Below are 20,210 nucleotides of genomic sequence, written 5' to 3'. Positions count from 1 at the left end.
GCAGGTTCTTACACACACAGATCAGTAAATCAGTCAAAACTCTTAAGAAAAGCTTTGTCTTGCAGTAACTGGTCGTTCACATGCAAGCCCACAATAGGACAGTGTGTGGAGAATTAGAGACTTTGTGAGGTATGCAGTCCTAAATGGGATGTCTTCATGAAACTCCTCCTTACAAGGCACAGTCATCTATACAGAAGAGGAGGCATAAAAGACAGAGATGGTAGATGACCTCAAGGAAACAGCATCTTCCAGATTCATAAAGACTGGTGCCTACATAAACTCACAGAAACTGTGCCAGTATCTAGGAGACCTGCACAGGTTCAAGCCGGACAAAATTCCAACACTGAGAGGAGAAAGTAGACACTAAGTCCCACCATTAACCAAGAAGCAATTTGCAATCAACACCTGCTGGGAAAGGAAAAAAATCAGTTTTTTCCATTAGAGTATCACTGCATACGTCAACCACACTCCAGGGCAGGCCTCATGTCCAGAAATATTTGGCCAACACAAAATGGACTTTATGGTTTTGTTTTGTTTTTTTGTATGTGTACTTTTTGTTTTGTATATTTTTCACTGATCTTTTGTTGTTTTTCTTTTGGTTGTTTGTTGTTGTTGCTTCTTTTTCCTTTTGGTTTTCTGTTGTTTTGATTTTCATATGTTTTCTACTTGGAGAGACAGAGAAGTTGGAGAGGAAGTAGGAAGGATCTGCGAGGAGTCAGGTGAGAGAAAATATGATCAAAATACATTATACAGGAAAATTTAATATTTTCTCAAATGAGAACAGTTTTCCAATATAAAATTCTAGCCTGTGGGTGTGGCTTAGTGAAAGAATGTTTGCTCAGCCTATGGAAGGGCCTCGATTTAATTCCCACCATTGCAATTAATCAAGAAAGCAAAGTAAGGTGTCTGTAATTAAACATACCTCTGGTAATAATGGCTGAAAGATCAGACATTTCAACAATCCATGGATGTGGGGATGGCAAAAGAAAAAATAAAAATGAAACAAAAACACAGAAGAAATGGAGTGAAGTATGGGACAACTTGTATGTACGTGGACATGTGGGGTAGACTCTGAAGAAAGAAGAGAGAAGGTATGGAAAAATGTATTTGAAGAAACTAGTACTAGAAATACTAGAAAAAGTATTTCCCAGTTTAAGGAAAAACATGATTCATGATTTAAAGAAGTTTGGAAACCCAAAATACAAGAACTTTGAAAAGTATCATACCAAGCCATAATCACATGATAGCTCTTATATTAATACTAGCAGATCAAACACTTCCCCCTCGGGATAACGAACATAATCAGGAGTCCCATTTTGTCACTGCTATTTAAAATTATTCTGATGGTTCTATACACTGTTCAAAGGGAACAAAATAATTTTTGGAGGAAATCTACATATGAGTGAATGGAAATAATAAAAGTATAGCTTAATTTCAGCATTCAGCATCATCATATAAAAATCAGACCAATAGGCTAAGGGATTGGCTCAGATCATAATGTGCTGGCTTTGAAAGCAGGGGGACCTGAGTTTCATCTCCAGCATCCACCTAAAGATTCCAGCATTATGGCACATTCTTGTAATAATAGTGCTGGGGAGAAAGACAAAGGATTACAAGGACTTGCTGATTAGCAAATCTATGCTAATTGGTGACCTCCAAGCTAAGGAGAAACCCGACCTCCCTCAAAGGAGCTGGATGGTCTTCTGGAGGATGACAATATAGGTTGTCTCCAGGCCTTCAAATGTATGCTCACATGTACACACACACATGCACACACACACACACACACACACACACACACACACACACACACACACACAAAATTCAAAATAATTAAATCCAGAATTGTGGAGGGCTCTTGTAATTCTAGGCTTGGAGAGTCTAAGGTAGAATGATTTTAACTCAAGGCTAACTCAAATTCTAATGAATTTGAGACAAATCTAGATCACATTGTGAGAGTCTACATCAAAATAATTGCATAAATAAATTAATTAACAAAATTAATTTCTACCATATTACTGTAAACTGGATATGAACATTTCAAAACTTGAGAAAGATATTATTTATGATATTGAAAAATATAAGATGTTAAGGATAAATTCACAAAAAGATATTAAAAGATTATTTACTAAATACTGCAGAAGATTACTTAGAAAAATGAAAATATAAATATGTAAACTTATATACATGTATGTGTGTACGTATATTGGAAAACTAGATATTACTAAGTCCTACAAGGTGGTCTATACTGTTCATGAATTGCAATATTAAATGAATTATTGTACCAACAATGCAATGTTGAAGTAGTCTTTTTTTCAAGTACAATTTTTATTCCACAATTAATTTAAAACTTTAAGAGGAAAATGAGCATATTTGCTTTATTTTGTAGAAACATATATCACACATCTATACACGATTAAAAAATAAAATATTTAAATGAACATTCAACCTCCACACTGTCTACCTCCCCTATTGTTTGATCTAACTAGAATGTCCCTGTTCATTTACCTCTAATTTTCAAACTATTCCCATTCATCCTAATCACAATTACTATCTCCTCCAATGAGCTTCTGGAATGGTTCCAGTGTTAGCTAATCTGTCCCTTGTCAATGTACCAAAAGCACAAATATGAAAGCACTGCTAAGGCACATTGTATAGAATAAGTAATTTAGATGTTAACTTTTCCCCCTGTGTTAAAAATTACAAAGGAAAGAGACATGCTAGAATGTTCTGTTCTTCCCAATACCTAACACAGAGTGTCAGATCGTCATACTTCTTGACATTGTTTGAATTTCTGTAACACTGTTGTTGCTCAAAGCACCCTGTCAGGCATGTCAATAAATCACGCACACACGCGCGCGCACACACACACACACACACACACACACACACACACACACGGTTTTAAAAATTATAAAGACAAAAAAACACACTAATAGAAATGATCAAGGAGAGATATAAGAGAAATTATACATATATATATATATATATATATATATAAAGATATATATAGAAATGGTTAAGTGAAATCTTTAACCTCAATGGTAATTACAATTGGGACTGATTTTGACAATATAATAATGACTGGGCACATATCACACATAATTATTCACACGATCTATTCCTACTACACTATGGGAAATTTTTAAATTGGGGATAATAACTTCAGATTTTAATAACTATGAACACTTTTAATAAGTATAGATATGTGATGATTTTGTTGTTTCATTTTCAGGTTTTTAGGAACAATTGCAGTCTTCTCCTCGAGCACACCATGACTGATGAAAACATACCATAGAATTTCTCTTAGCATTGGGAAAACTTGCTCATACTAAATGAGCTCATTGTTAGCATATTTTCTGACCATTAGTTTGAGAGTCATTTCCAATATTACATTTCCTACTTAAAGTCTCTAAAGGGAGAAATTGCTAAGCAAAGAGAGTGGCTTTGGCTTGTGTAACTTGATTGGGAGACTTGAAAGATTAATGTCAATCTTCAACACTTTCCCAATGAAGACAGGCATCTCCAGGAACTATTCGACATTATTAGCCAATTATATTTGTCTTCCTGTCTCCTGAGAAGTATTAAAACATGTTTCTGACCTTAGCTATTTCTATCCAAATCCAAATTGTCAACAGCAAGGCAATAAAAACATGAAGAGCAATATGAAAAATCAATTCACAATTAAGATGAAAAAAATTGTTCTCACTTCTAAATTGTCACTCATTTCCTGTTAGCCAACTTGTTGAACCAGAAGGATTGTTCTGTCCTCACTTACAAAATGAAAAGGCTAGCCTAGTCTAATATTCAGAGTGTTTATCAAATTCCCCTCAGGTGCCTGCCTTGAGGAGATTGCTCCCAGAATCCTGGGGAAGATGTTACAAGTGGCTGGGATACTAATCGGAGGGATATCAAATGAATCTAAGTGCACCGAACCCTTTAGTCCATCCATTTTATTCTTCTAAGTCAATTCTATCTACACAGCTTCTTTTCTGTTCTCATACTTAGCTCCACTCTGTCCCTTCTTCTACTGTTTTCTCATTGTTCTGTCTTAATTCTTCTCTATATTTGTTCTTCTTTTTTTGTTCTCCACATATATATACCCATTCATTAACAACTTGTTAATAAAATCTACAAAGTAAACTCTCAGGGACAAGTATTCTGATAAGAGTCACACTTGGCAAAGACTTGGTCAGCTTAATTGGTGACTGACAATGGCTATAGTTTGTAAAAAGTTCTGGCTATCTCTTAAAAGGGGTAGCTACAAGGTTACAAGGGAAGAAATTAAACTAATGAGAGATTTAAGGAAAAGGCAAAGAATATGTGTACTATTTTATGTGACTAATAATATCCAGATATGGTCAGTCAATTAACAGCCTTTTTTCTGTTAATCACCTGAATCTCAGGACCTATGCATAATTAGTCTACTTAGCCTAAAATCTTGCATTAAAAACTGGTGTAGAAATAAATACAAAGTGTTAATTGTTTTTTGAATCAGAGTGGGGAGGTGCCAGTGGAGGATGTTTAGGGCAACATAGGTGCTATTGATCTCTTGAAGGACTAAGATATACTAAGGCCAGACACCTCTGCACTATCACTTACAGTTTGTTATAATTCTTCTAAAGGGTTTTGATTCAACAAGGCCAGGCACCTTCAATTCTGCTCTGTGAAAGTTCTATGAAGACACTTTGGCCAATATTTACCTTGTCAGTGGTGGAATCCGTGGCTGATATGTAGAATTAAATTATATTGTAAAATAAAATAAAATTAAATTAAAAAAAAACTTTGTTTAAAAGAACTTTTACAAGAATTCTAAAAATAAAAGAGTTCCACATTAAAAAAAAAATGGAGAACAAGACCTCTAAGTGTCTACAGTCCACATGGAACAACAGACCTAGTATGAAGCATATTTTAGTATGTTCCTATTTATAAAAATTATACAGTTAAATAAGAAACTATCTTCTTGACTATCCACAATTATGTGTGCCCATAAGATGGAGATGTAATCATGAGATTACATGTACACATGACATGGAAATGCACAGTAAATGGGGAGATGTCACAACTGTTAGTACATAAGTTTACAAGAAACAGCCAATTCATTCAAAAGGCAGTAATTCCATAACGTCTTGCATGATGATTTCCTCCAACAGAACCCTTGGTTCTGATAGGTTGGCCTTCTGAGTACTAGTTATCACCCATGGTCTTTTGCTGCCAGCAGCTCTCAATAAGTGTCAATCTGAAACAACGAGGTAATAGGCTAGAAACCAGAGAACAAGCTGCCCTTCTTCCATCCATCACTGAAGGGACACAAATTGGTTGGACATTAAGTACTCCAGCATTCAAGAGAAGACTTTCCCTTGGTGTTTGTCAGGGATTCTGTTACTTATTTCATTCCCAGTGTTCTAATCTTTCCTTCAGTTTTACCAGATCCTGAACATCCTACTTTATCACCATAGACCTTACTTTCCTTCAGGCATATTAAGATGGTAATTGAATCTCCTCCTTAAGCTGCTGTGAGGTTTAGTATGCTTATGACCACACAGCTTTAAACATAAATTTTCACAAATGCTGTAATCATTAACTGCTAGTTATTTCTTGTATTGATCCCATTTTGCAGATGAGCAAATGGGATTAGTACAGAAATATACAGCTTGGAAAATATAGAAATATGATTTGAAGTCAGATATGTTGCTTCCATAATCAATATCTAAGCATAGTTGATACTGTCTTCCATTATCTTAATCTAAATAATGAGCAGAATGTTCTGTTTTCATTATTTACTAAAAAATGATAGAACAAAGTCACTCTAAAGGGTAATGGAAACATTAAGATAAAATAAGAAATCTCTCAGCTTGTTGGCTGAGAAAAAGGCTGAGGACTCATGGTTTGGTAGTGAGCACATAGCTATAGAATTTTCATGTTTCTGGTGGAAACTGGTAGAGATTCCAAAAAGAGATTGGAAGAGGGAAGGCTGTGATAAGTCAGCCAAATTACAACCCCAGCCATGAATTGGCTGCCAAAAAGCCATAGACACATTTGTCTGCAAAGCTTGAATAAATGCAGTTTCACAAATACTATGCATAATCTCTCTCCCTCTCTTTCTCTCTCTCTCTCTCTCTCTCTCTCTCTCTCTCTCTCTCTCTCTCTCTCTCTATCTATCTATCTATCTATCTATCTCTCTATCTCTATCTCTCTCTCTCTCTGAAATTAGTTTAAGTGCAAGCTGGAAGAATTCCATGTGCTTAGGCCAGTTGAAAATTTAGGAAATTCAGAAACTTTGAAGGGAAAGAAAATAGTAATAAAAACATCTAAGGGTTATGAATACAGTAATTATCTGTGCATAAATGTGAACAATTTATCATTCTATGCCTAGACAGAAAATGAAAAATGTGTCCTCATGGGAAAATTAGTTGTGAACCATTTTAAGAAATGGCACTGTTTCCCACATATGAGTATTTATACATTCAAACTAAAAATTGGAATACAACAGCAATGATTTTTTGGCAAAGATGTTGTAGTATCTCTTTAACCACTTTTGGACTTCAAAGTTAAAATTATACATTTTTAATCAATAGGTGGAATTTAGGTTTACAGACCCAGTTTAAATAGAGGCTTTACTTGGATCAATGTTAGCAAGAAGACATATGGGGACTATTAAGGAATAATATGTAATTAAGAGTTAAAATGGGAATTAGTAACTAACTGAAATTAGTCAGGCTATGATATAAATTCCTACTCTATTTCTTGCTGCAAGTTCTATGACCTTACTTGGGTTGCTTACCATTCTCAAAAGAAAAATTCAGTGTGATTATAAAATTCATCTTGATTATAAAATTCACCTTGTATATTTGTGAAAACTAAACACCACATTAATATTTATACAGTGTTATTTAGAATATTGTTTTGATTAACATATAGTTATGTATTAAATCACAGTTAAAAATTAATCCTTAATAGTAATATTTGCGCTTAAACTAAAAGTGGTACATGTGTGCATGAGTTCAGAGCTGGCTATACATTGCCACTCTAGAATATGGTAGGTGTCCTGTAGAATTAACATCTTTAGAAACAGAACACCTGATGGCAGTTCTGGAGATCATCATAGATCCCTTGGCTCTTAGATACACCCTTTGCAACTATTTGCTTATTTATATTTATCTTTTTTTCTTCATGTTTTTGATACAGGACCTCACTACTTTGCCTTGGATAGACTAACTCCTAGGCTCAAGTGAGCTTCCTGCCTCATCCTGAGTCTGTGTCTGAGACTCATATTGTGAACCACCACAAGCAGATAAAAGCACCCCTGTTCATACCTATGCTTCTTCCTGCAGTACTTAACACTTGCTTTTAAGTAAAAAACTACAAAATATACAAAAGTCCTCAGAAGAGCAATAAAATTAATATAGGGTAATATAATTACTATAACATAATTTTGTGTAGAGTGTTTATTAACATGATTCTAAACAGAACCACTTGAATTATACAAAAGCATGGATACAATTGGATGAGCACAAAAATTCCAAGTTTGGGGAGAAGTCTGAAATCACAAACATCTTAGTTCAGTGTAGAAAAGAAAAGTGGCCTCTATTTTGGTGTGCATGTAGATATATACTGTGTGTTTTGGTGATTATTGCCAACTCTTGCTCTTTCCAACTTTTCTTGACACCCACAGTGACACACTTCCTGCAACAATGCCACACCTCCGAATAATGCCTTTTTCTTTCAAATCACCACAGTCATAGTGTTTCATCATAGCAATATACCCTCATTCCTCCTCCCTCTCAGTTTCTTTCCTACATTCATGTCTCTCTTTTAGATAAATTCACTATGGTCACCTAACTATACAGGAAACAGAACTAAGAATTAATAAATGTGACTATGTCAGTGTTTGTGTTGTCTTTCTATTAAAAACCAACTAAGTGAAAGTACTACATTTATTTGGCACTTCAAACAATGTTCATCTTACTACAGATACTTACTAAGCTCTGTTCTTAGCTGTTCTAATATCCAAAAATTGGAAACAGTTTAGATGCTAAACAAGTGATGAATGCTGTATGCTATGACTATGTTGCTCTGATTGGTTGATAAATAAAATGGCTGATTGGCCAGTAGCCAGGCAAAAGGATAGGCAGGGCAAGCAGACTAAAGGAATGCTGGGAAGAGGAAGAGCAGAGACAGGAGATGCCAGCAAACCACCCAAGGAGCAACATGTAATGGGTTACAGATAAAGCCATGGAACATGTGGCGATACATAGATTAATAGTTATGGGCTAATTTAAGATATAAGAGCTAGCTAGCAAAAGTCTAGAGCCATGGAAATGCAGTTATAATTAATATAAGCCTCTGTATGTTTGCTTGGGGGATGTGAATGGGAAAGACTTGTTCCGACTGCTGGCAGGCTGGGACACAGCAAAACTTCCAACTACAAATGTTACTCAGCTGTTAAGAAAAATAAAATTATGAAATATGCAGGTAAATGGATAGAAGTAGAAATAATTATCCTAAATGAAGTAACCCAGATGCCAAAAGAAAAATATTGCATGATTTCTCTTACATGAATGCTAGTTTTTAAGCTTTAAGCATATGTGTTTCATACAGACTACTCACAGAGGTGAGGTAGCTTGTAAGGATCCAAGGAGCAGGATGTGATCTTCCAAGGAAGATGAAGCAGAATATAGTCTTAGAAAGGAACAATGGGTGAATTAGACTAGGAGATTAAATAGGGAAGGGAATGGGAGGGCAAGATGGAAGAAGGAATGTGGAGTGGGGGAATTTACATTAAAGTATGTTTGAAAGCCAAGTCAAAACCTACTACTGTAGAATCTCCCTAAAATACATACATATATAAAAAGAATTTAAAAGAAATTAGCATATGTGGCAGTTTGAATAAGAATGCCCCTCATAGGCTCATATATTTGAATGCTTAGTCATCAGGGAGTGGCACTAAGAAGTATGTGGTATTGTTGGAATAGGGATGGCATTGTTGAAGGAAGTAGATTACTGGGTTGGGCTTTGAGGTTTCAGAAGCCCAAGCCAGGCCCAGTGGCTCTCTTATTCTTTCCCTGCTGCCCAATAACAGAACTCTTAGCTACTCTCCAGCACCATGTCTGCCTGCATGCCACCATGCTTCCTGCCATGATGATAATGGACTAAATCTCTGAAAAGGTAAGCAAGCCCTGATTAAATGCTTCCTTTTGTAAGAGTGTCTCTTCACAGCAATAGAACATTGACTAAGACACCATATAATGGGAGAGCCAATACTCTAACTAGACATCATGTATACCAGATGAAATGTCCAGTGTCTAGCACGGTTTACATCTTTCTTTGTGTCATTGCTCATAGAGGTCCCCTGGGCCCTCCCAAAATATCACGAGCTATTGTGGAAGCCATTGGTTACATTTCACCCATACAGGAAAAAATCTGTTGCTGAAGTCACCACACACTTATTTCGCCAAATATGAAGAAAGCAATCTGGTGCCAACTATAAGTTTCACACCTACTAACTAGCATCTATAGTTATTAGAAGATATCATATGCACAATCAAGGGAGAAAGGTAATCACTGATATCATCCAGCTACAAATGCTACAAGCTATAATAGCAACCTGCCTACAACATATACTTACTTGTACAACAATGGCACAAGTGTTATAAGAATAATTAACCACATTTTTTTATTGGATTTAAGGCCCACTGCATGAGTTGGAACCCATAGTTAATACTGTTAATGATTCAAAGAGTCTGTGTTTAGATAGATTGTGAACCCTAGGGGAAAACATTCTACTAATATTCTCAGTGAACACAACAATAAAATGACTTCAAGTGACATATTGCTATACCCATAGCTCAGTGCATCATCCAACCCTCATCATGGAAGGATCTTCTTGCAGTAGAGGGCAACTAGCACAGAGATCTGAACTGGACAATGCGAGACCATAAGAGACTTTGAAGTACTCGGTCCTAAATGGGATGTATTTATCACACTCCACCTCTCAAGGCTCAGGTTTCTCTGAAGAAGAGGGGTTGAAAAGATAATAAAAACCGGAGGTGAGGATGACTCCATGGAAACAGCATTTTCCAGGAACAGCAGGGCTGGTGCACATATGAACTTATGAACTTACAGAGATGGTGACAGCAAGTGAAAGCACAGGATCTGCACATACCAGACATCACAGCATGGAGAAGAGTGGGCACAAATTCTAACCCCTAACCTACAACTGACAGCTTCAGGGTGAGTGAAAATCAGTTTTCTTCAATAGAGTGACGTTGGGTAGATTAAGTCCAGGGCAGGTTTCATACTCAAGGGTAGTTGGCCAACACAAAACAGACTCTGTGTGTGTGTGTGTGTGTGTGTGTGTGTGTGTGTGTGTACTGTTGTGTTTGGTAGGTGGAAGAATATGGGGAAGGGAAACAATATTATCAAATATATTGTATGACAAATATAAAAAAGAAAAATTAAATCAGAATATGGTCTTAAAGTATTAATAATTCTAGTCATAAAAATGTTTCTTTACAAACAAAGCTCAGCTTTATAATCACATTTCTAAGCATACCAATACCATACCAACCCTTCTGGGTTCCACCCTCCTGAATGCTTAAGGGAAGATCCTTGTCTGTGTATCCTGCATAATGGGCATTAACAGCTTAGATGCAAGATTGTAAAACATCTTAGTGAACTTCTGCCCTCCAGGGATCTCCCATTGTGCTGTAAGCCTGTATTTAAGACCTCTCTCCTTCAATAAACGGCATTTGGCATTAAAAAAAAGAGGGGAGGGAAAGCTGTGGTCGGGGTGTAAATAAATGAAAAAATTTAATTAATAAAAAATAAAATTTAAAAATATTAAAAAAAAATACAACAGGCAGAGGCAGAAATTATGACTGATGTTAAGAGGGAGCCAAACAAGTGGATCAAACTCAGTGATTGTGCTACCCAGCTACCAAACTAGTCCTCAGATATGACCTCATCCTATCATTTTACCCTTGTGAAGTGCTTGCCCGTCAGGAAAACGGTTGACTTTGTGAACAAGAGAGTAATGCATGAAAAACAGTGTGACTTCCTATATTAAGTCATGGAGACTACAGATTCTACCATGCAGCTTCTTAGCTTAGAAGGCCTAGGAACTATATTTTACTGTAGGAGGATGTCTTAGTATTCACAGGGCGATCTACCACCAAGAGCCTGCAGCAGACTAACAGAACCTCTTGATAATAGACATCTTAGGAGTGCTGGTCAGAGCTGTTTGTTGATATATAGACTGCTGTCTCTGAGAAGTGCCAGAGCTGCACTCTTGTGTGTGACATGAGGAGGCCCATTGCTGTTTTAAATCTTGAAGTTCAGAAGTAATTTGTTAGGCAACAGTAAATAACCAAAATATGTTGAACTTAAAATGAACTATAGTCACAACAAACTAAAATATGAAAGAGTAGCTTTTAGAGATTGGAAGATGCCCAGAAACACAGCAAAAGAGTCACCCTAGTTCTTTCTGCTATTTGTCTGAAGATTCAGTATGATTAGCTGCCTCACATTCCTACTGCCATGCTTTTACCACCATAATGCATGGCATCTCTTCAAACTCCAAGTCAAAACAAACTCTGCCTTTCTTAAGTTGCTCCCAGCTAGAAACTTGGTCAAAGTAATCCTTTTAAGTAACTGATGTAGGACATAGCTAATACTTTTCTAGAAATTCAACATTTGAAAACAAATACCTAATGTCCAAACACAAGCAGATATATATATCAACTATGTATAAACTCAATGTGACTGATGTTAAATTGGATACACACGTACACTCAGGGAAGGATCTCCATTCTAAATGATTAAGACTGGGGAGTGGGGAATCTTGGTTGGAACATGAAGTGCATAGCAGCTAGTATTGAAGAAAAAGCACCCCAAATTTATTACAAATAATAAACAAGACCCAGCTCTTAGGCAATTGAGTCCTGGAGTCATGGGGTGTCAGAGTCAGAAGAGATGGCAAAGGTCACCTTGTTGTCCCATTTGTTGTCATACCAAGGCCATTACAGAATCCATGACCTCAGCCACACTAGGCCTTAGGACCCACAATACCATCCTTGATGTCACCAGATTCTCAAATAAGATAACGTTCTTTAGCTTCTAAGAAGATAGTTCTAGGAGCTGGGGGGAAAAGTTTGGAGAAACATTAACATGTCTGGTGTTGAGAAAAGCTGACTGTAGCGGGTCTTTCTTTGGACCACCAGCTCCCAAATAATGGCACTGAGACTTCTTATTAATCATGAAAGCTTGACCTTAGCTTAGGCTTGTTCCCAACTAGCTATTAAAACTTAAATTAACCTGTTTTTATTAATCTACTTTCTGTATTGTGGCACATTACCTCTGCTTAGTACCATGCATTCCACTTCCACAGTATCTGGCTGGCAAATTTCACCTCTCTCATTCTTCCCCCTAGTTCCTCTTTCTCCCCAGAAATTCCTTCTATCCTCTCCTGCCTGACTATTGGCCATTTATCTCTTTATTAAACCAATCAGAAGGTGCCTTAGGCAGGCAAGGACGGACAGACATCTTCATACAGTGTGGTCAAATATCCTGCAACAGCTGACAGATAGCTGTATGATCTTATCAAATAGCTTACCTTTGTTTTTGTGATCTCATCTAACGAGAATTTTTGTACAAATCCTGTGTTCTTATATCATTAGACGGCTCATGTAGCACTAAAATTGCCATGGTTGGTTCACAAAATAACAATGAACATTTTCATAGAAGAACTATTCTTGCCCTCAAATATTCAATGACATGATTAACCTAAATTCTAACTTTAGTTGTTTTACATATTATTTAATCTTCATGTGAAACTTCAAGGTTATATATATATATCATCACTAATCTTGTTTACTAATACATGCATAACTCTCAAAAGTGTGAAATATGCTCTCATGTGCATCATTCTATTTAAACACAAACCACCGTGGAATGAACAATATTTCTCATTTACAGAAAAAGAAAATATATATAACAAGCCAAAAGTGCTTCACATGTAACACCAGATCTAAAAGCCCACAAGCCAAAATCTTCTTCCACGAGTTTTCAAAATTCTTTCCTGATATAGGTTGTCTCTTATCAGAATGAAGCCTCACTTCTAAGCCCATTGTTAGGGGTCATGGGCATCTGGAATAGGTGTCTCAAGGTTCATGGTATCTGATTCAAAGAACTGAAATAAAGGTACACACACACACATTGTCAAGTAGCAAGAAAACTCTTTTCAAAAGTGAAGTCATGATTCATATCAGAGCACACTGTCAAAAGTGACAATGGACTCCCTCAGAGAAAAGTACACAGGGCCCAAGTTATTGTTTGGGACTTATTTTTTCAAAGTCTAAGAAAAGGGGAAGTTTGGTTGCCATGTTGCAAGCAAAGATGATTCTGTATTTTATTTGACAGATTTGAGTTATATAAGCTGTTTCATCATTGCTTGTATCTCTTCTCAATATGCATCAGATTTAACTGTATCATTCATTCCAAATAAGCATAGCTATAAGGCAGCAATGTGGTATTTTCCTTAAAGCTCACTCAGAGCGCACAATTTGCCGTATTATGCATGCAAATACTGGTTTAAGCCAGATCTTCCCCACTACATACAATAGTCAAATATGGTGTGGAGGACATCTGAATAGAAAGTGTCAGCCAAAGAGAAGGGCTTGATGACTGTCGTGACAAGGAGAAATGGACTTCATTACTTTGTGTAGGAAAAACATCCTGCTAGATGCAATGAGTGGCCCTACTTTACAAACAAATTGTTAATTCATTGTTATAGGGGTGTATGTTCATAGCATGTACAGGCAAGGAACCTAGAATCCTAAATGTCTTGTTAGAAAAGGATAGTATGCATAGTAAAAATTATGGAGAGCCCTAAACTTCTAAACTATCCCCCTGCTTAACTACCTCACCATGGTATTCTTTCTTTCCTAACTACAGTTCAATGTCAGAATCATTTTCCCTACTTTCCCCAGTTGTGCACCATGAGATTCTATCCTCTATTTTCTGACTCTACCCTTGTTACATAAAGCATGACTTTCTTGTGTCCCAAGATCCCTGCTTTATGCTATGTAAAAGAAAGTTGAAATGAGAAAGTGTTCTTGTCTTGTCTAAGCAGTTAGTGTTTAAGGATCCATTCTGGAGTCCTTGGTAGTTTTTTAAAGAACTTTCTGTGAACAAAATGACTTGACAAAGGCTTTTTAGTTGTGACAAACTTACTGATTTTAATAATGTGTTCTAATCCTAGCTGTACTTTAAAAATGAGCAGGAATGCTATCTTGCCCAATCTACTTAATCTTGAAAATGCATATCACATGAATAACAAGATTTTAAAGGTTACAAATTGAACATCTTTGGGTGTTGTTTTATTCAGTCTCACTGTTATAAATATTATATTAAATACATTTATATTTTTATTAATTTATGAAAATCATAAATATTCATAACTGAGAACCATGCTGATTCCCATGTACAACTTGCAGTACTACCTAGTCTAGTTAGGTCTCCATCACAATATTATTTTCCTAAATGATTTTATGACAGACAGCTAGCCCCAGAAATTATCTAAGAGTCTAAATTTTTATCTCAAAAACCTGCTAAGTATTGTGAATCTATATATAATCAGCAGAGGAGAAGAAGTTTGAAGTTGGGTGTAGAGGAATTGAAAACAGAAAATCAAAGATGAAATGTTGTGATTATAATTTTATCCAAAAAGAAAGAGGCTTGAAATAGCTAAAGGCTCTTCCACTGAAAAGGAAGTTTCACAAAATAACTAGACAAAGTTATTATGTGATTAAAAAGCAACTTTCTCTTCTCTAGTTATTTAAGAGGAATTCTAAATAAACAAAACTGAATTAACACACATCTTCCTTTAAATCTAGTTTTGTCAATTTCAGATATCAATGGTGGAATTCTACTAAGTGGCCATCCTGATATTATAAGACATGACATGGGACTTTCTCATCCTTTCAGTTGTTCCAAGATGAATAAACCAGAAATGTGGTCATAGCCTTGCTCCTGGACATGAAGCTATGGTTAAAAGTCATGAGTAATGCATTGGGAGGTCTACTTTTACCTAACTCTGAGTTCTGTTAAGTCTTTTAGACATCCCCGTGGAACACCAAAGTACCTCTTCCTAATTCCCCAAAGAATTTTTCTTTCTACATTAACTTTGCACTGTTTTCAAATTATGGAATTCATGAAATCATGGAGTTTTGATTCAGTGGACATTTTATCATGCATACTTCTAACCACATCTTGAATGTATAAATCTTTTACATTTGTAATTTTTGATCCTCTGAGACCCAATTAAACTAGAAGGTTGATTTGATGCATTGTGTACTGTTTCTTCCTATTTCAGTTAGTTACACCGATGAAGAATGAAGAATAAAACTAATATCCACATGTCACATGTCAAATAATTCCGTTTCCCTCTTACCTTTGTAAGCTCACTCCTTTCATTCCGTCACTGCACTCCTGTGGTTACTCGCCGATGTGGTTTGGATGCGCAATGTTCCTCCAAGATACTCTTTATTATTTGTTTTCTTGATGGATCTTGCTTTCTAGATGGAGTGGCTATTTGTAAGGGTTTGGACTCTTTATAAAGTTGAGCCTTATTGGAGGAAGTAGATCACTTAGGGCTCTCCTTGAGGTTTTATCACAGAACCCCACTGCCCATTCCCTGTCAGCTTCCTGACACTTTCCACAGTGTGACAGGCTGGCTTCTTGTTTCTGCCAGCATGCCTTCCCCACCATGATGGGATGAACCCCTCAAACTGTATACCAGAATACATCTGTCCTCTCACAAATGCCTATTGTCAGGTATTTGGCCACAGCAGATAATGAAGTAGACAATATACTTACCATATTCATTTTAATGTGTATTTTCAAACATTTAGTTTAAAAACAAAACCATAGCCTCCCGCTGAGAGAATTTTATGTTAATTCTTCAGATCTTTCTAATGAAAGGGGACAGTGAAAAGCCCTTTTAAAACTATACTTTGATATTTAAGAAATGTAGAGGAACTTAATTTTGACATCCGAAGATCAAATACATGCAGTGGCGCAATTCTGACAATTTCTACAGTCTACCACAAATCAAAGGGGTTTTTTTGTTGTTGTTGTTGTTGTTTTTTGCTTAAAATTTTCTTAGAAAAGGAAAACTTAGTTCACAGATGTTAATATATACAGTATTAGATATAATAATCAACTTCTGGCATTAGGCAAATAATAACTCAAACTGTCAAAAAAAGAGAGTTACAGGAAAAGACTTACTTCTCAACACAAAAACAAAAGAAAAAAAGAAAGAAGCTGATTTTTAGCTTGACCTTGCCACTGGGAAATTCACTAAGAATGCACTTATTTGAGTTGTCACTGAAAAACTTATATCACCACAGGTAAACATGCAAGCTTTTTCTGGGAAGACTTTTATTTTTATAAAATGGGATATTTTCAGGTCTCCCCTAGCTATGAAAATGTAAATGTAACTGAAGTAGGCAAGCAAGGCCCTGAGCAATGTGCACAACTCAACATTTTTTCTTCTGTGTTTTAACAAATATGACCTTGGGATGGCTCTTAGAGTACAGAGATGAAATAGAACAGAGGATGGAGTCTATTTGTCAAAGGGTCCTAGACACACTCTGAGGGATTCTTTTTATAACTGTCTTGTCCACTCTAGAGAATATGACCTCTTCGTTTGCTGAACAACTTTACTAGCTGCATCCTGGAGGCTAAAATCTCAATCTCTGCCTTCCTACCCTAAGCCAACATGCCTATTCCTTTGTCAATGCATTCTTAACGATTTTAAAAACTCACTGCAGCATGAATCATCTGCATGGCACAATGCCTCCACTTACATTCTCAGAGGATGAGGAGACTTCCTTATGACTCCATGAGTTGGTTTTACTCAGTGACACGGCACTTTTTAATGTAAAGTAGACACAGCAAAACAGTAAAATGCAACTATAAAGCACTTTATGTTCTTCAAAGGTTAATGTGCCTATTAATACATGAAGAAAACATTAATGCAAGAAAACAACTGATTAACTGGGAAAATGACATTTGGCTCTAGTCATTTGTTTTTTAAATTTGTAATTAGAACTTTTAGAGCTGTAGGACAGATGGCTTCTTAATGGCTTATTTTGTTTTGTTGCCCCCCTCCTCCTGCCCCACCACACACAGGTAATTCACATCTGAAAACTAGAATGGCCATGCGTTACTTAAATCTAGGACGAGTTAGAATGGCATTAGGTGCTACTTTTCAATGCTAAGGATGAAATTGCTCCCAGAATTATGGTGCAGCAAGAAACCTGCTAGTGATGAGCTGAAAGGTAACGCTCCACATATGCACTCAAAGCAACATCCTAAATCTGCACCAACTGACAGCTCACTGCATATAACTTATTCTGTGATTATTTACTATTGTTCTCTTCTCCAGATTACCTATTCAGAGAATTCAAAATAACAGAATTGAATTAACATAACTTTTCCTTTAAATCCAGTTCTATCGGTATCAGATATCAGTGGTGGAATTCTACTAAATGGCCATCATGATGTTACATCACTTGACGTGAGAACTTCTCATCCTTTCAATTGCTCCAAGATGAATAAATAAAAAAACATGGCCATACAGCATATTCTTGGCATAGAAGCTATCTTAGATAATATGAGTGGTTGCATTGAGATGTCTATGTTGACCTATCTGTGAGGACCATGAAGTCTTACAGACATCCATTTGAACCTCAAAGTAACTCTCTCAAATTCCTAAAAGCATTTTTTCTGTCTAAACTGACTCTATACAATTAGAATTTTTAAGAAGTCTGCTGGGATACCTTAGGTAGTTTAGCCAACTGACTGATTCTATATATAATATGTATATTATACTCTATATATAATATAAATAAACATTGATAATTCAATATCAATATTTCAATATTAATGTTAGGCTTTGAAAGAGATCTTTTAGATCATTTGTAATACCAGCTTATAAATTTAAATTGTATTCAAAAGAGAAGAAATTGTTCTTTTGTACTATAATAATTATTTCCAGTTTTAATTTGGCTTGATATCTTGAAATGATAGGTTTAATTTTTTATCTTTGCCAAATTTAAATAAACATCTGATGCTAACTTACACTAACAATCTGCATATTTCAGATTTGAATATTATGAGAAAACATGTGCTTTAACTCGTCTGATGGTTGGGAGGGGGAAAACTCCATCTGAAACTTAAGTTTCTGTGATGATTTTACCATGAATTTTAGAAACACGTTTATATCAACCTTAAGATAGCTTGAAATGTTTATAACAATGATAAAAATCACAGATGGAGGGAATCACAAGCTTGAATCAGGCATAAACTTTAACCCCACTTTTCATATATGAATTGTTAAAGTAGAATAGATGGGTAAGAAACTGTTAAAGATTGTTGAGTGATACTTATCCCTCCCAAAGAAAAAATTTACTAAAACTAAAAAATCCCTAAAACAGGAATTTAGAATTTCCACAAAGCAGAATAATTTTGACAAATTTCTTAGAAAAACTAGACAGAACTATTCTTTCCCATCTTCAATGTCGCTCCAAGCACATCTCAAAGGCAGGTTACCTTTCTATATGTATAGCATTTCAAATAGTTGCTTTTCATTAAAAATGAAGCTAATCAGCAATGCCCCCACTAACTATGGCTTGGTAAACATGTGAGTAACATGAGGTAAGATTATTTTATTTTCCTTGGTTTTTAGATAACAGAGGGATAAAAAAAAACACTTAAATCTTTTTTTAAAGGAAAACAAAAGCTTAAGGAAGAGGTACTGCTCCAGATCTGTAATTCCTAGAAGTCTTTGTATTGTGATTCTTATTTAGATCTCATCAGGGAGCAGCCATGGGAGAGCAAGAGGCCATTGTCTTCTGTTCCCTGGGACAGTACACTTCAGCTGATGACAAGTTTTGCTGAAGCCTTTGCTGTCCTTGCAGTAGACACCTGCAGTGGCATTGAATAAAGCTGTGCCAGGGAGGTGGTTTTCTGAATTCCCTGAGCCAGCATGGTAACTTATGATTCACTGAAAACTACAAGGCTGAGAGTTAACTGTGCCCTCCTGGCCTTTTCTGCTTCAGCCCTTCCAAAGAACTGTATAGCATTTTCTTACCTGCATTGAAACTCTTTTTAAAACTTCAAGCTTCCTTCTATTCCCCATCCAAAGCCTGCGCTGGATCAGATCAAACTGTCTACCAAACTCTTTCTTATTCTATAAGCCAATTTTGTCACCACTCTTCAAAATACTAAAATAATGTACCCAATCTCATAGCATGCTTGGCATGAAGAGGAGCTCAGTAGAAAAGAAGACCAAGGGATTCAGAAGAAAAAAAAGATGTCTCCCTAAAACAGGAATTAAAAAAAAAAAAAAAGGATGAATAAGGGAATGAGAGAAATGAGTTTACGTGCAAGAAAAGTTGAAAGCGGACTCTGGGATCCAAATATGGGTCATTCGTTCCCATCAAAATCCCATTCACATCCTTCCTGACACTTCCTAGCTGTTCACCACACTGCTGGTTTGCACATTTTTTGAAAAGCAGAACGAAGATTTGAAAGATGATAGATGGTCAAAGACATTTACTTAACTGGCCCTTTAGTTTCATTTTGTGATTGTCAGATAATCCTCAAACTTAGGGGAACCGATGAAGCATGTACAATAATAGATTGCGCTTTTTCTCTACTTTGTTTCTAAGGACAATGACAATGATGCTGACATAAGAAGAGTGCAATGATAAATATATTTCCCCATGAAATGCATCTGTCATCAGAGATGTGTTCTACTTCCAAAACTAGAAAAATTGAGGGAGGTGAATAAATTAGATTTCTGTTATTTTAATAAGGACTTAAAAATAATTGAAGCTGTAAGAGATGTCTCCATTTCTAGTTCAGATAATTGTCCTTTGAGAGGAGAAACTCTTTCTAAGATGCAGTACTAGGTGCGTCTTAGAATTATAAGAATCCCTGTCAAAGAATAATTTGTTATGATGAACATTTGAATGATGCCATGAAATCAGCCATTAGCCCTCCCTAACTTTCCCCACATAATGGAAAAATAAAAAGAACAGTACAGCAGCCCTATACAGCCAAATCATATCATGGTCATGATTACCTGCATATGTCCTGAAGACTAAGGTCCCCTGAAGAATTCCTTTCAAATAGTTTTAGTT

At 36.0% G+C, this 20,210-nt stretch overlaps 1 protein-coding gene across 1 annotated transcript in view; it reads left to right on the top strand.

Moving 5' to 3' along the window:
• The first annotated feature begins 10,141 nt into the window (after positions 1–10,141).
• The window catches only part of Gnpda2 (glucosamine-6-phosphate deaminase 2), a 116,235-nt gene continuing 106,166 nt past the window's right edge, over positions 10,142–20,210 (top strand). The window contains exon 1 of the mRNA XM_052735074.1: positions 10,142–10,233. The gene's annotated coding sequence lies outside the window, so the exon portion shown is untranslated. The remainder of the gene's footprint in view (positions 10,234–20,210) is intronic.

This window comes from Peromyscus californicus, unplaced genomic scaffold, assembly GCF_007827085.1.
Source record: "Peromyscus californicus insignis strain IS unplaced genomic scaffold, ASM782708v3 Scaffold_13__1_contigs__length_99412109, whole genome shotgun sequence".
NCBI classification, from domain to species: domain Eukaryota; kingdom Metazoa; phylum Chordata; class Mammalia; order Rodentia; family Cricetidae; genus Peromyscus; species Peromyscus californicus.
The sequence above is the reverse complement of the archived record's forward strand: the minus strand, read 5'-3'. Positions and strand labels throughout refer to the sequence as shown.